The 15,749-nt window shown below is 39.5% G+C and overlaps 1 non-coding gene across 1 annotated transcript; it reads right to left on the bottom strand.

The window, feature by feature from the left end:
- Nucleotides 1–7,370: 7,370 nt before the first annotated feature.
- On the bottom strand, nt 7,371–7,473 carry LOC149849060 (small nucleolar RNA R71). Its single transcript, XR_016426512.1, has one exon. It is a non-coding gene; the product is annotated as a small nucleolar RNA R71 (small nucleolar RNA).
- Between the last annotated feature and the right edge of the window lie 8,276 nt (nt 7,474–15,749).

Genomic DNA, 15,749 nt, shown 5'->3' with positions numbered 1-15,749 from the left:
TATAAAGGTGAATGAAGGAAGTCACTTTTATGTCTTAGTTGATATCTTTTGGTATGCATTGAAAAAGTATAGAAGATATTGACATTGCACAAGGCATAAAAGCAGATCACACGCAAGCTATAAGAGAAGAATAAGTGTGTAAGCGTGAAAAGAAAAAAAAAAAAAAGAGAAAAAAAAGAGCTTAAAAAGAAAGAAAAGTTCAGTGCTTAGAAGTGTGATTGAGAAAACCTGCGTAGAAAACATATGATTGAGGATAAGTAAATAATAATATGTTTTTATTGGATTTTCTAAGAATAAAACATAAATAATTGTAATATTTAGAAAAGTGAAAGAAATTTTTTTTATGTGGGGGTATATAAAATAATCTAATTATGTTTTGATTTTGAAATAACAGGAAATATTTGTGAAAATAAAGTCTTTGATTACCTACTGATTGTGAGGATGTGTAATATTATGCATACATGACAGAGATGTTTGTGGGTAGCATCACTGCAAACCCTCACGAGACCTTACTCGTTCACTGGGGTAACCCAGGGGTTGAAAGGGCTTGTTGCATGAGCTAAATGCAAACGTGATTCCTACGAAAGTGAGTTAGGTGATAGTTTGATTTCATGCATTTGTCTAGTTTGCTCGAGGACTAGCAAAACATAAGCATGGGGGTATTTGATCATGCATATATTTTAGGGTTATTTTATATCAAAAATATGCATGATTTCATAAAAAAATGTTTTAAAAACCCAAGTTTATGCTAGTTTTCGTTAAATGAGCTAAAATGATTTCAAAATAGAAAATGTGTGAAAAATAGCTTTATTTGTATATTTTAGTACATATTTTAATGTTTGATATTAACATAGTAGTTTAGTTGTAGTTTTTATTAAAATTAAAAATAAAAATAATAAAAAATGGATAAAATAGTTTTATATTGTTAATAAAATCATTTTAATTGTTTATTTTTTTTTAGAAAAGAAAAAAATTATATAAATAAGTAGAATAGTCTTATTTTGAGTTTCTTTATAAATAAAAAAAAAAAATTTGTTTGTAACTTTTTGAAAAAAATTTCTAATAAACCATAAACCGGTTTATAAGGTTTGTGAGTTTTTAAAAAAAAAAAAACTGAAAAAAAAAATAATAATACCAAACTGGCTGGAACCGGTTTGGATTTTTTTAAAAACTGAAAAAATTTTCTGTTACAAACCGGTTCCAACCGGTTTGGGGTTTTAAAACCCACGAAGTGAAAAAACTTTTGGTGTCTCTCATCCTGTGCGCCAAAACTTCCCCTTCTCCCTCTGATTTTCTTCCTTTGCCCTTTTTCCCAGTTGCCGGATTCTTTTTTTCCCATCTTCTTCTTCTTCTTCTTCTTCTTCTTCTTCTTCTATCATCCTTTGATCTTATCCTCTTCTTCATCCGGTGGCAGAGAGTCTTCAATCGGCGGCAACGCACGAGGTGGAGGCCACCTCTCCCTGATTTTCTCCATTTCACGGTAAGTTTGATTCAGATCTTCTTCTTCTTCTTCCTCAGCTTCTTCTTCTTCTTCTTCGGATTCTTCTTCTTCTTCCTCAGCTTCTTCTTCTTCTTTTTCGGATTCTTCTTCTTCTTCTTCCTCAGCTTCTTCTTCTTCTTCGGATTCTTCTTCTTCTTCCTCAGCTTCTTCTTCTTCGGATTCTTCTTCTTCTTCTTCCTCAGCTTCTTCTTCTTCTTCTTCGGATTCTTTTCTTGATTGTTGCTATTTCTGTAAAACAAAAAAAAAAAAAAAGAAGAAAAAAATAAACAAATAAATATAATCAAACATTGATTTCAGCATTCTCGATTTTCCATATCTTCATTTTCATTTCTATAATCGTGCAAATTTTACTTTGATCGTTCAAATTGTTTTTGTTTGAGTTCATATTATTGATTTCCTGCTTGTTTCATTTCTTTTATTTTGTTCATCTATCAATGTGGTTTGTTATTAATTGAATTAGTCTGCATATACTGAATTACCTCTTTCATTTGTTTCCATTTCCTGTAATTTCTGTTACATCTTGACATCCTTTGATTTTCCTGTTACTCATTGAAATTCTTGTTTTGTTTGATTTCAAATGTTGATTAATCGTTATTTTCTTGATTGTGTTTGAGTTTGAAATCTTTGGATTGTTAATGTTTTCTGCCATAACAAGCACTGTTTTACATTGCAATTGAATTAGGTTTCTTAAAAATTTCAATTCTTGTTTTACAAATTTATATTTCCTGTTGCTTCCTATAGTGATCGATTATGATTTGCTGTAGTTTTTAAGTCTCTGTTTTGTAACTCCTGATTACTGTGACTGGTTTTCAGTTATCTGCAATAAGAGGATTCTGCATCCTTGATATACCTGCGTATCATTGCTATATCACTATTTGTTGATACAGATTTCTGAAAGAATCTGGTTCAATAAGTCCAGCTACTACTATCAAATAAATTTCTGTATGATATCAATGTACGACTGAACATTGATATATAGTGTGCTGTGTTTACTGAATGTTGATTTTAACTGCTACATATTGTTTTGATTTTAGCATTGATTTAGTTGTTCTTGATTTAGCATATGAATGTAGTGCATCTGTTAGTTTTTCATTAAAGTTTCTCTAATTACGTTCATGCAAGCTTTGTTTCATATGATTTTCACTTGCTTTTCATTGTTCTAATAAGGCATTATGTTGTGCTTTATTATTTGCATATAGCATCAGTATGTTAGCATCAAATAAAGTGTGTTTTCATTAGAGTCTTTCCTTTCACTAGGTTATCATTGCATTATCATTTACAGATTTCAGTACATTGGTTGTTTACCTATAGTATAAGTTCTTTAGATAGTTTTATCATATTCTAGATCTTAATGCAATTTGTAGATTTACATTGTGCATAGAATAACTGTTAGTATATTGTACTGCTCGGGTTCTTGTGATTTGTGCAGGATAGCACAGGAGTGGAGTTGAAGCTCATACACGCCACGAAAGTGCAAGAATAGAAGATTTTTACTTTTCAGTTTAGAATTAGGAATTTAATTGGATTTGTAAATATTGCACTTTACGCCCTCTGCGAAGGGTATTCATTCGTTGTAATAGTTAGTTGATTTTACATTTCTTGAACATTTTACGTTTTAATAATTCGGCAATAAAGATTAGTTTAGATATGTGTACTTGAATACGAAATATTCCCGTTCCCTGAGTTCGACCCGGTCTCATCCACTAGTGAGAACCGGTTTTTATTATTTGATGTCTGGTTTTCACATGTTTTTCATATAAAAATCTTTTCAAAATTACAACTATTTAAAAGAAGACATCACATGACATCATTCGACGCGACGGCGTAAGTAAATGCATAATCGGAAGTGCATTAATCGGAAATTGCAGAAAGCAGGGAGCCTTGGCATCATACGACGCGACGGCAAAGGTAAATTACATAGTCTGTGCGATATAGGACGCGTCGGCAGAATCAGCAGATATACACCTAGATCTGTATCCAACGATAGTTACGAGGCGAGCGAGTGAACACCGAAGTGTCCTAGAGGACTCAACCAAGAACTAGGGTGAGATACTATTTTTGAAGAACGCATATACTGCGCATTCGAACATATATATCTGACAATAGTTACGAGGTGAGCGCGTGAATACCGAAGTGTCCTAGAGGGCTCAACCAAGAACTAAAGCAAGATACTACTTCAGAAAGTATATGCTATATACAAACAATCAAATACTTGAGAGAGATGGATTAATGAAGCGAACTTACTTCAATTCGTGGAAGAAACGACTTCGAAATGCTTTGATGCTTCGAACGAGGCTCGTCTCCGAAAAGGATCAACTCTGGACTTCAGACGAAAAAGGACTTGGACTTTGACTTTGAACCAAACCCGGTTCAAGTCAAGTCAACTGGGTTTGGACTTAGGTCAGGTAGGTTCAGACCTAGGTCAGGTGGGTTAGGACCAGGTCAGGCAGGCTCAAGCTAAGTCAAGCAGGCTCAGACCAGGTCAGGTGGGCTAGGCTAGGTAGGGGAGGTTTGGAAAAGGAGGAGAGAGAGAGTGTTTGGCGATTTTCTAAAGGAGGGGTCATCCCCTATTTATAGATTCTGAAACTTGATCCCCAAGTTTCAGAATTTCCATTTTAGTCCATGGCTTTTTCAAAAATTACTTTTGATCTTATCCATCTGACTGTTTGATCTTATCCAAAAGGAATATTCCATGGAATATTCCCTAGAAGGTGCTGGAAGGTCCTGGAATGTTCTAGAATATTCTAGAATATTTTCTGAGAAATATTTCTGTGGGTCCCACCAATATTTTCGCGGGTCCCAGAAAAAAGTTGAGTTTTCGGCATTTTTTTCCAAAAAATTCTGAGTAGGCCATTATCTTCGTATTGATGCAACTAAGAAAGTTGGCTCGCAGGAATCCTTTGATTTCGATCAGGTAGGAAGTTATGGCTTCCAGAGTGTTTGAGCATATATTCGCGATTCGACGAATATCCTAAGTATAACTGGCTCACAGGAATTGATTCGTTTCGCATTCTGAGAAAAAATGCTATTTTTACCGGTAAATGCCTCATGAATTTTATTCAGATATTTTCTGAAAAATTGCGGGTCTTACATCGTTACCCCCTTAAAGAAATTTCATCCGCGAAATTCAGTTAAGAGTACAAAGCGAAGAGTTCAGGATATTTATCCCGCATATCCGATCCGGGCTCCCAAGTGCAATCATTGATTCCGTGATGTTGCCATCTCACTTTGACAAGTGGAATGACCTTCGACCTAAGCACTTGTTCCTGACGGTCCACGATCTCAACAGGTCTTTCTTCCACAGTCATATCTTCCTGGATGTCAATATCTTCATGTTGGATGACGTGGGAAGGGTCGTGAACGTATTTTCTAAGCATTGACACGTGAAATACATTGTGTATCTGTGTATACTGCGGTGACAATGCTACTATGTAGGCGGTCTCTCCTATCCGACTCAAAACCTCGAAGGGACCAACGAATCTGGGGCTGAGTTTCCCCTTCTTTCCAAAACGGAAAACACTTTTGGTTGGAGAGACTTTGACGAAGACCTTGTCTCCAACCGCAAAAGTGAGTTCCCTACGTCGCTGATCGGCGTAGCTTTTCTGTCGACTCTGAGCAGTCAGTAGCTTCTTTCTGATCATGTGGACCTGCTCAGTGTAATGCTGCAAGACAATGGGCGAGTCCAAGGTTCGCTCACCCACTTCGCCCCAATGGATTGGTGATCGGCAGGGTCGTCTGATGATGCATGAAATGCACATCATGTAAACAAGTTTTTCATGCGTTTTGTATCAAGTTTAAGGTTTTAAACCCATGTTTAGATGTGTTTTGATAGTAAGGGGCTATGGTTCGAATTTCAGAAAAATCGGAGTTAAAATGAGAGAGTTATGGCTATTTCAGTGTTTGGGCACGGATTTCAAGGTGGATCGGATCCATATCCGACCCAATTAGGTCAATTGGACCTTGGATCAACTCTTAGAAAGCCCAAAACCCAACCCACACACCTATCCATACTCATTTCAAAAAGTTTTTCTAAAAACCCCCCAGAAAGTGGCGCCTAGCAATATTTTATTTTTTAACACTCTTTCTGAAAAATGTCAAAACTATAAATAGTTTTTTTTCAAGAACCCTAGGCGTCTTTGGCTGTGTTTGGACGCCCCCTACAGTGACTCTACAGCAGCAGCTCCTTCCTCTCCATCTTCCCCAAGTGTTGGCCATTGAAGATCGACCTATGCTTGATTTTCAAGCATATTTTCAAGCTTTCTTTGGTTTCTTTTCCTTTCTTTCTTATTCCTTGCTGTCTTTTCACCATTTTTCTGTACTTTTGCAGGTGTAGCAGAGGTGGAGACCATTAACCTTGGGCGGGAGTGCGCAACACACCACCAAGGTGAGCCGGCCCTACCTCCATCCGGCTTTCTACACCCTCCGATCGCGAATCGGCTCACATGCCATCATCGGTGGATCTCCAACGTGTAGCAGCTGCAATAGGTGCCGTTTTTGGTGAAGTACAGCATCCTTGAACTGTAGAAGACGTCTACATCCAGCCACGGTCCGCTCTTCTTCACCCCCCCGGTCGTCGGATCTTCCAAAAGGTTGAAAAGCATATTTAGTTTCCAGGGTTATTATACAAGTGAGAAGATTCTCTAAATGGCGAAAAGACAGAAATATCCTTGGTGTGGAGCAGAAGACTGAATGCTTGTTTAGTGTTCTTTTAGTGCTTAATTGTAGTTGTATTCACTTTATAATTGTAGATTGCCATTTGATATTAATAAATTAAATTTTCTAGAATTGTAGTTATTAATTCCTGTTCCCTGAGGATCGACCCGTACTTACCACTTTGTGGAAAGTCGGTTTTTATATTTTTGGTTGACGATTTTCCAAAGTTTTATTGAAAATAATTGTTTTAAAAAAGAGCATTCCAAAATATCAACCAAATTTTGGCGCCATTGCCGGGGAACGGCGAATTAATTACTTTATTTCTTAGAGTTTAATTTATTATTATTTTGTTTTAGTTAGTTAATTAGTTGTTTTCTTTTTAGTTAGTAGGATTAGTAAGTGAATATAGGATTAACATAGTTAGTAAATATAGGATTCACATATTGTTCTTTTTAGGATTCACTTAATTATCATTCTGCAAGGAGCGATTAGACAGGTGGGTTTTAGAAAAACATAGTTTGTGATTTCCTGTATTTATTTGTTTTAGCATTTTAGAATAGTTTACTTTGTTATTTAATTATTTAGTATAGAATTCTGACATAGCTATATAGCATATTTGTTTGTTTTTAGTTACTGTTATTTGCTTATTTACATTTTAGTATCTGTGCTAGTTTAATTTTTTTAGTTAGGTCGTTTGCTTACATCTGGTCTTAGTACCAGTGTATGCAGGGTCGACGAGGTCTAGGAACCCCATTACACCCATTTGTTGACAACCCAGAGAGAATTTTACATTCTCATCGAAGTTCGGCAACAATGGCTGACATGGATCCTCCACCTCCACCCCTAGTTCTTTCACGCCCTCTGCGGGAATACTTCATCCCCACAGACTATGTTCAGGCATCCTGCATTCGGAGACCCGATGTAGGAGCGCCACATTATGAGATTAAGGCCAGCATTATTCAAATGCTTCCATCCTTTTATGGCCTTAGTCATGAGGATCCCTACCGACACTTAGATGAATTCCTCGAAATCTGTTCTACTGTTAAGATACAGAATTTCGATGATGATGCGTTGAGGTTGACTCTATTCCCTTTTTCATTGAAGGACAAAGCCAAGTATTGGCTAAAGTCCTTAGATTCTGTAGAAATAGAGTCCTGGGATCAGTTGCAACAGGAGTTTCTTCGGAAATACTTTCCCATTGGTCGCACGAACCAATATCGTAGAGCCATCACTAGCTTTTCAGAGCTAGATGGTGAGCGCTTTCATGAGACCTGGGAGAGAATGAAGGATCTCCTCAGGAAATGCCCCCATCATCAGGTGCCAAAATGGCAACTGGTGCAGAGTTTCTATGATGGATTGTCTGACAAGAATCGTCAGATGATCGACTCTTCATGCGGTGGGACATTCATGCTGAAGAGCGAGGACGAAGCATGGAGGCTATTTGATACATTGGCCGAGAATTCACTCCACCATGCTTCGAGCTCTCATTCTGATAGAGCCACACCCAGCATTCAGAAGAAAGCTGGCGTTCTTGAGATTGGTCCATCTACTGCACTACAGTGTAAAGTAGACATGATTGCTCAGAAGCTGGACCAGCTTCTCTCAGGACCATCCACTACACAACAGGTGTGTACTCTTTGTGCCAGTCCGGCACACGAGATCACTGAGTGCCCTTCAGCAGCTCAGTACCCTGAATTTGTTTAAGAACAAGTTCAGGCAGCTCAGGGTTACGTCAGACCGCCAAATAACCCATTTTCATCGACATATAATCCGGGTTGGCGTAACCATCCCAATTTTTCATGGAAGAATCCACAGTCTTCTATACAGATGCCTTCTTCCTCTCAGCCAGTTCGGCAGCCATCTTTTACTCAGCCATTTCAAAGACCGAACTATGCTCAGTCTTCTTCTTCTTCAGTTCCTTCCCCGATTCAGCAGGAGTCTGCCCCGCAGACATCTTTTGAGGAGAGACTTCTCCAGGCATTCCAAGAGGTGAAAACCTCTAATCAGAACGCCTTCGAGAAGTGTAGCCAGATTTTGAGCTCACATACGCAGTCCATTGCGAAGTTAGAGTCGCAAATGGGACAGTTAGCTGAGGCTATTAGTAGGAGACCCGAGGGTACATTGCCGAGTCAGGCTGTCATGAACCCGAAGGGTAAGGACCAGATGACTGGAGGCCTATTTCATACTGAGACACAGCAGCAGGCTAAATCAGTTATGGCCTTGAGGAGTGGACGTGAGTATCACGTTGAGAGTAGAGAGAAGATAGAGGAGCCAGAGACCATTGTTTCACCTACGTCGGCTCAATCATCATCCCCATCCCCATCATCACCTTCATCATCTTTATCCTCAGAGAAGAAGAAGGATAGGAGTGAGCCTTCTCGCAAAGAGGAGGAGCCAGCAGAGTATATTCCCCCACCACCCTATCCCAAAGCATTAGAGTCTCCTGGTTATAGAGGGAAGCAAGGTGCGAAGATCCAGGACATGCTTGATATCTTCAAGCATGTGCAGATCAACCTACCTTTGCTCGATGCTATTCAGCAGGTGCCGGCTTATGCCAAATTCCTGAAGGAGCTATGTACGCAAAAGAGGAAATCCAGAGAGCGAGTTCCTAACAGGGTCCATCTGACTGAGCAGGTGAGTTCAGTACTTCAGCATCAGACACCACCCAAGCTCAAGGACCCTGGAGCACCTATCATTGCTTGTACTATAGGGAACATCCGGATAGAACGCGCATTGCTCGATCTTGGAGCAAGCGTGAACATTCTGCCCGGATATTTCTTTGATTCTTTCGGGTTAGGGGAGATGAGATCGACTCCGATTACACTTCAACTGGCAGATCGTTCCGTCAAGGTACCGAGAGGTGTCTTGGAGGACGTGCTAGTTAAAGTGGATGACTTTTATTTTCCAGTCGATTTCATTATCCTTGATATGGAAGGAGTAGACAGCCAGACTCCGATTATTTTAGGCAGACCATTCTTGGCGACTGCCAATGCGTGCATCAATTGTAGAACTGGAGCCATGGATCTCTCATTTGGCAATAGGAAGGTAAAGCTGAATATTTTCAATGCCGCGATGGGACCAGCAGGAGACATGGACTGCTTTCATGTAGACATTGCACAGGAGTTAGTGGAGGAGCAGCCCGAGTTGTACATTACTGAGGATTCTTTAGATTTGTACCATATAGAGAAGAATAGCGGTTTAGATAGTGTAGATGTGTCTAGAGTGTCGTCGGAGAGACCACCTTGGGGAGCAGTCAGGGAACCTCTTCCACCACTTGCGGAGACCCCCGCCAAATCGTCGATCGAGTCGCCTACGAAACTTGAGTTGAAACCCTTACCGGATTCACTCAAGTATGCATACCTCGGAGATGATGAGACTCTGCCTGTGATCATCTCGTCCTTGCTCACTGAGGAACAGGAACAGAGATTGCTGACTATTCTTCGAGAGCACAAGGCAACGATTGGATGGGGAGTAGCGGATCTAAAGGGGATTGATCCTTCATTCTGCATGCATAGGATCCATTGTAATGAGGAAATCAAGCCATTTAAGGATATGCAGAGAAGGCTAAATCCCAACATGAAGGAAGTGGTGAAGAAAGAGGTGGTGAAGTGGTTGGATGCCGGAATCATTTACCCTATTTCTGATAGTCAGTGGGTCAGTCCGATTCAAGTTGTGCCGAAGAAGTCAGGACTCACTGTGGTTGAGAATGAGAAGGGTGAGAGAATTCCGATGAGGACCACTACAGGATGGCGAGTCTGCATCGATTATAGGAAGTTGAATGTGGCAACTAGGAAAGATCATTTCCCATTGCCATTCATTGATCAGATCTTAGAGCGACTCGCAGGACAGTGCTACTACTGCTTTCTAGACGGATATTCAGGATACAATCAGGTAGCTGTCCATCCTGACGACCAAGAGAAGACCACGTTTACATGTCCTTATGGCACCTTCGCATTTAGACGTATGCCTTTTGGGCTTTGTAATGCCCCGGCTACTTTTCAGAGGTGCATGCTTGCTATCTTCTCGGACATGATTGATGATGTGATGGAAGTTTTTATGGACGACTTTTCTGTGTATGGCTCTTCTTTTGAAGATTGCCTACACAAACTTGCTCGAGTACTGAGTAGGTGTGTGGAGACCAATCTCGTCCTGAGTTGGGAAAAGAGCCATTTTATGGTCCAGGAGGGGATTGTACTTGGACACATTGTGTCCAAGCGTGGTATTGAGGTTGACAGAGCGAAGGTGGAATCCATTTCTCGTTTGACTCCACCCACCTCGGTGAGGCAGATTTGACCATTTTTAGGGCATGTGGGATTTTACAGGCGGTTCATAAAAGATTTCAGCAAAATCTCTCGACCGCTTTGCACGTTATTGGAGAAAGACCAGCCCTTTGTTTTCGGTGAGGATTGTATGAAGGCCTTTGAGATTCTCAAAGAGGCCTTGATTACTGCACCTATTTTGAGACCTCCAGATTGGACTCTCCCATTTGAGATTATGTGCGATGCTTCTGATTATGCTATGGGGGCCATTCTAGGACAACGCATTGATAGGAAGCCCTATGTGATCTACTATGCGAGTAGAACTCTGTCTGATGCACAGATGAATTATACTACGACAGAGAAGGAACTACTTGCGGTAGTTTTCGCATTGGATAAATTTAGGTCCTATTTACTCGGTTCGAAGGTGGTTGTCTATTCTGATCATTCTGCATTGAAATATTTGTTGAATAAGAAAGACACCAAACCGAGATTAATTCGTTGGGTCCTACTACTACAGGAGTTTGATCTCGAGATTCGAGATAAGAAGGGAAGCGAGAATGTAGTAGCAGACCATCTTTTCAGACTGATCGTGGAGACTACGCAGGATCAGAGACCGATCAGTGATTCTTTCCCCGATGAGCAGATCATGTCAGTCAGTACATCGCAGTTACCCTGGTTTGCAGATATTGTGAACTATCTGGTTTCGAGGCAAATACCTGAGCATTGGAACAAGAATGAGCGTGAGAGGTTCCTATCTCAGGTGAGGCACTATTATTGGGATGAACCGGAGTTGTTCAAATACTGTGCAGATCAGATCATTAGGAGATGCGTTCCGGAGGAGGAATACCAATCCATTTTGAATTTTTCCAATTCGTTAGCCTGTGGAGGGCATTTTAGTAGTAGGAAGACGGCTGCAAAGGTTTTGCAGTCAGGATTTTATTGGCCCACACTCCACAGGGACGCTCATGAGTTCTGTAGGCGATGCCTGCGATGTCAGCAGATTGGAAACATGTCCAAGAGGGACATGATGCCCTTGCTACCGATTTTGATAGTCGAAATTTTTGATGTTTGGGGCATTGATTTCATGGGACCATTTCTGCCCTCATTCGGAAATTTATATATTCTGGTGGCGGTTGATTATGTGTCCAAGTGGGTCGAGGTTGTGGCCACCAAGACCAATGATCACAGAGTAGTGCTTAAGTTCATTAAGCACAACATTTTCAGTCGTTTTGGAGTGCCACGTGCGATGATTAGCGATGGTGGCAAGCATTTTAGGAATGTTCAGATAGCTTCTCTGCTGAGAAGATATTCTGTCAATCATAGATTCACCACTCCATATCATCCGCAGACTAGTGGACAGGTTGAAGTGTCCAATAGGGAGATTAAGCGAATTTTAGAAAAGACAGTTCGTCCGGACCGCAAGGATTGGTCCCAGCGCTTAGATGATGCACTTTGGGCATATAGAACTGCATTTAAGACTCCCATTGGCATGTCCCCGTATCGCCTTGTATTCGGGAAAGCATGTCATCTTCCTGTCGAGTTAGAACATAGAGCGTACTGGGCTATCAAGAAATTAAATTTTGACCTCACCCAGGCTGGCAAAGAGAGAGCACTGCAGCTCTCAGAATTAGAGGAACTCAGGAATGATGCATATGAGAATGCCAAATTATACAAGGCTCGCACAAAAGCATTTCATGATAAGCATATTGTCAGAAAAGTGTTTGAGCCAGATCAGAAAGTGTGGCTATACAATTCTCGTTTACATTTATTCCCAGGGAAGTTAAGATCGAGATGGACAGGTCCATACATTGTAAAAGAAGTATTTCCCCATGGAGCAGTGACATTATTCGATCCTATGACCCAAGGTACATTCAAAGTAAATGGGCAAAGACTGAAGCCATTCATTTCAGATGCCTTACAGGATGGTGAGTGTGAGATAGTGCATCTCACGAAGGCATGAAGATTCGACCAGAGGGATGTATCATATGTACATTATTTATTTTTCATTTCAGAGTTTTTATTTATTTAGTATTTCATTTCACATGTGCTAATTTGTGTTTTGATGTATGCAGGATGAACTTAACAATTAGTGTATCAATTACCAGGTACAGAGAAGAGTTTTCAAAGAATTCAAGAATCAGAGGAAAATCAACTTCAAAAGCTCAGAGCAAATCAGGTTGTATCTATCCTTTCTCCCATATTTTTGTTAGTGTCTTTTAATGTGCATTTGCATTACATTTTTATTCATTTTGTATGCCACTAGAGACAGTGTCATTCAAGCATGGGGGGGTGGTTTAGATGCATGCACACAAAAATACACAATTTTTTTTTTTTTTTTGTATGACTGGTAATCAAAGTAGGCATTTAAGAACAAAGTGTAGCATATATGATTGTTTTTGGCATAATCTAACAGTTTAAAAATTTTTTAAGCCCCATAAATTTTTTTTCTGAACTGAATCAAATATAGTAGTTGTTTATGAGATAATTCAAAGAAAAGATAGTATTTGATTGTTAGAAAATTTTGAATCACTTTTGTATAAGTATGCACAGTATGTTTTGTGAAAGAAATAAGCAATGGAAAGATGGGTTTGAAAAATGAGTTTAAAAGAATAGAGTTACGTTTAGTTGTTGATGTCTTTGTGAATCCTAGTAGTAGAACTCAGACACGAGATGAAGTGCTTGAGTATCTTAACGAAAAGGATAACGAAGGAGATCATCTCTTGTCTAAGTCGATATCTGTGGCCTTTGTAGTTCGAGTAAGTAGAATCTGAAGGGTGTTTTACATCTGGTGCCCCAAAGCCAGCTGGTTTGGGAGCCACCGGTTCGAAAGCTTGTTACATGGACTGCATAGAAAGCCTAAGAGATAGAGACATTGCACATGACAAGAGGAAGACTATACGTAAACTATTAGAATAGAAGGTCTAGTGACTCGAGCAATTAAGTCTGAGGGATACTCTGTATCTAGTGCCCTAAGGTCGGCCGACTTGGGAGTCACTGACCCAAAGCTCGCTACACGGGTCACGAAAACTGACTATTCGAAATAGTGCTCATATGAGAAGAATGCGCAAGAGATCAAAAGTTGAAAATGAAAGAAAAAGAATGTGCTGAATGAGAAAATTTTCATTGCTTAAGTATATATGTGCATTACTGTGCAGAAAATATACAAGTGAGAATAAATGAGTAAAACATGAGAATACTTGACTTTCGGAGAAAAATCATGAACTAGCTACAATATTAGAAAAGTGAAGGAAAAGAATTTTTACTGTGGAGGCATGAGATTTTTAAACTTGTTTTGAGAATGTCAATTACATGAAATATTTGTTACGACTGCATTCTTAAGAGCCTAATATTTTTGAAAGATCATCCTTGCATTTTATTGATGTTTGTGGGTAGCATCGCTGCAAACCCTCACGAGACCTTACTCGTCCACTAGTGTAAGCTAGGGGTTTAAAAGGGCTTGTTGCATACGCTAAATGCAACCGTGATTCCTACGAAAGTGAGGTAGTATTATGCATTCATGCTTAGCATTTCTTGTCTTCAGTGCATATCATGATTAGGGTTTGTTAAGGGACTAACAAACATTCAAGCATGGGGGTATTTGATGATGCATGAAATGCACATCATGTAAACAAGTTTTTCATGCGTTTTGTATCAAGTTTAAGGTTTTAAACCCATGTTTAGATGTGTTTTGATAGTAAGGGGCTATGGTTCGAATTTCAGAAAAATCGGAGTTAAAATGAGAGAGTTATGGCTATTTCAGTGTTTGGGCACGGATTTCGAGGTGGATCGGATCCATATCCGACCCAATTAGGTCAATTGGACCTTGGATCAACTCTTAGAAAGCCCAAAACCCAACCCACACACCTATCCATACTCATTTCAAAAAGTTTTTCTAAAAACCCCCCAGAAAGTGGCGCCTAGCAATATTTTATTTTTTAACACTCTTTCTGAAAAATGTCAAAACTATAAATAGTTTTTTTTCAAGAACCCTAGGCGTCTTTGGCTGTGTTTGGACGCCCCCTACAGTGACTCTACAGCAGCAGCTCCTTCCTCTCCATCTTCCCCAAGTGTTGGCCATTGAAGATCGACCTATGCTTGATTTTCAAGCATATTTTCAAGCTTTCTTTGGTTTCTTTTCCTTTCTTTCTTATTCCTTGCTGTCTTTTCACCATTTTTCTGTACTTTTGCAGGTGTAGCAGAGGTGGAGACCATTAACCTTGGGCGGGAGTGCGCAACACACCACCAAGGTGAGCCGGCCCTACCTCCATCCGGCTTTCTACACCCTCCGATCGCGAATCGGCTCACATGCCATCATCGGTGGATCTCCAACGTGTAGCAGCTGCAATAGGTGCCGTTTTTGGTGAAGTACAGCATCCTTGAACTGTAGAAGACGTCTACATCCAGCCACGGTCCGCTCTTCTTCACCCCCCCGGTCGTCGGATCTTCCAAAAGGTTGAAAAGCATATTTAGTTTCCAGGGTTATTATACAAGTGAGAAGATTCTCTAAATGGCGAAAAGACAGAAATATCCTTGGTGTGGAGCAGAAGACTGAATGCTTGTTTAGTGTTCTTTTAGTGCTTAATTGTAGTTGTATTCACTTTATAATTGTAGATTGCCATTTGATATTAATAAATTAAATTTTCTAGAATTGTAGTTATTAATTCCTGTTCCCTGAGGATCGACCCGTACTTACCACTTTGTGGAAAGTCGGTTTTTATATTTTTGGTTGACGATTTTCCAAAGTTTTATTGAAAATAATTGTTTTAAAAAAGAGCATTCCAAAATATCAACCAAATTTTGGCGCCGTTGCCGGGGAACGGCGAATTAATTACTTTATTTCTTAGAGTTTAATTTATTATTATTTTGTTTTAGTTAGTTAATTAGTTGTTTTCTTTTTAGTTAGTAGGATTAGTAAGTGAATATAGGATTAACATAGTTAGTAAATATAGGATTCACATATTGTTCTTTTTAGGATTCACTTAATTATCATTCTGCAAGGAGCGATTAGACAGGTGGGTTTTAGAAAAACATAGTTTGTGATTTCCTGTATTTATTTGTTTTAGCATTTTAGAATAGTTTACTTTGTTATTTAATTATTTAGTATAGAATTCTGACATAGCTATATAGCATATTTGTTTGTTTTTAGTTACTGTTATTTGCTTATTTACATTTTAGTATCTGTGCTAGTTTAATTTTTTTAGTTAGGTCGTTTGCTTACATCTGGTCTTAGTACCAGTGTATGCAGGGTCGACGAGGTCTAGGAACCCCATTACACCCATTTGTTGACAACCCAGAGAGAATTTTACATTCTCATCGAAGTTCGGCAACAATGGCTG

This window comes from Nuphar pumila, chromosome 1, assembly GCF_984573655.1.
Source record: "Nuphar pumila chromosome 1, dmNupPumi1.hap1.1, whole genome shotgun sequence".
Classification (NCBI taxonomy): domain Eukaryota; kingdom Viridiplantae; phylum Streptophyta; class Magnoliopsida; order Nymphaeales; family Nymphaeaceae; genus Nuphar; species Nuphar pumila.
The sequence above is the reverse complement of the archived record's forward strand: the minus strand, read 5'-3'. Positions and strand labels throughout refer to the sequence as shown.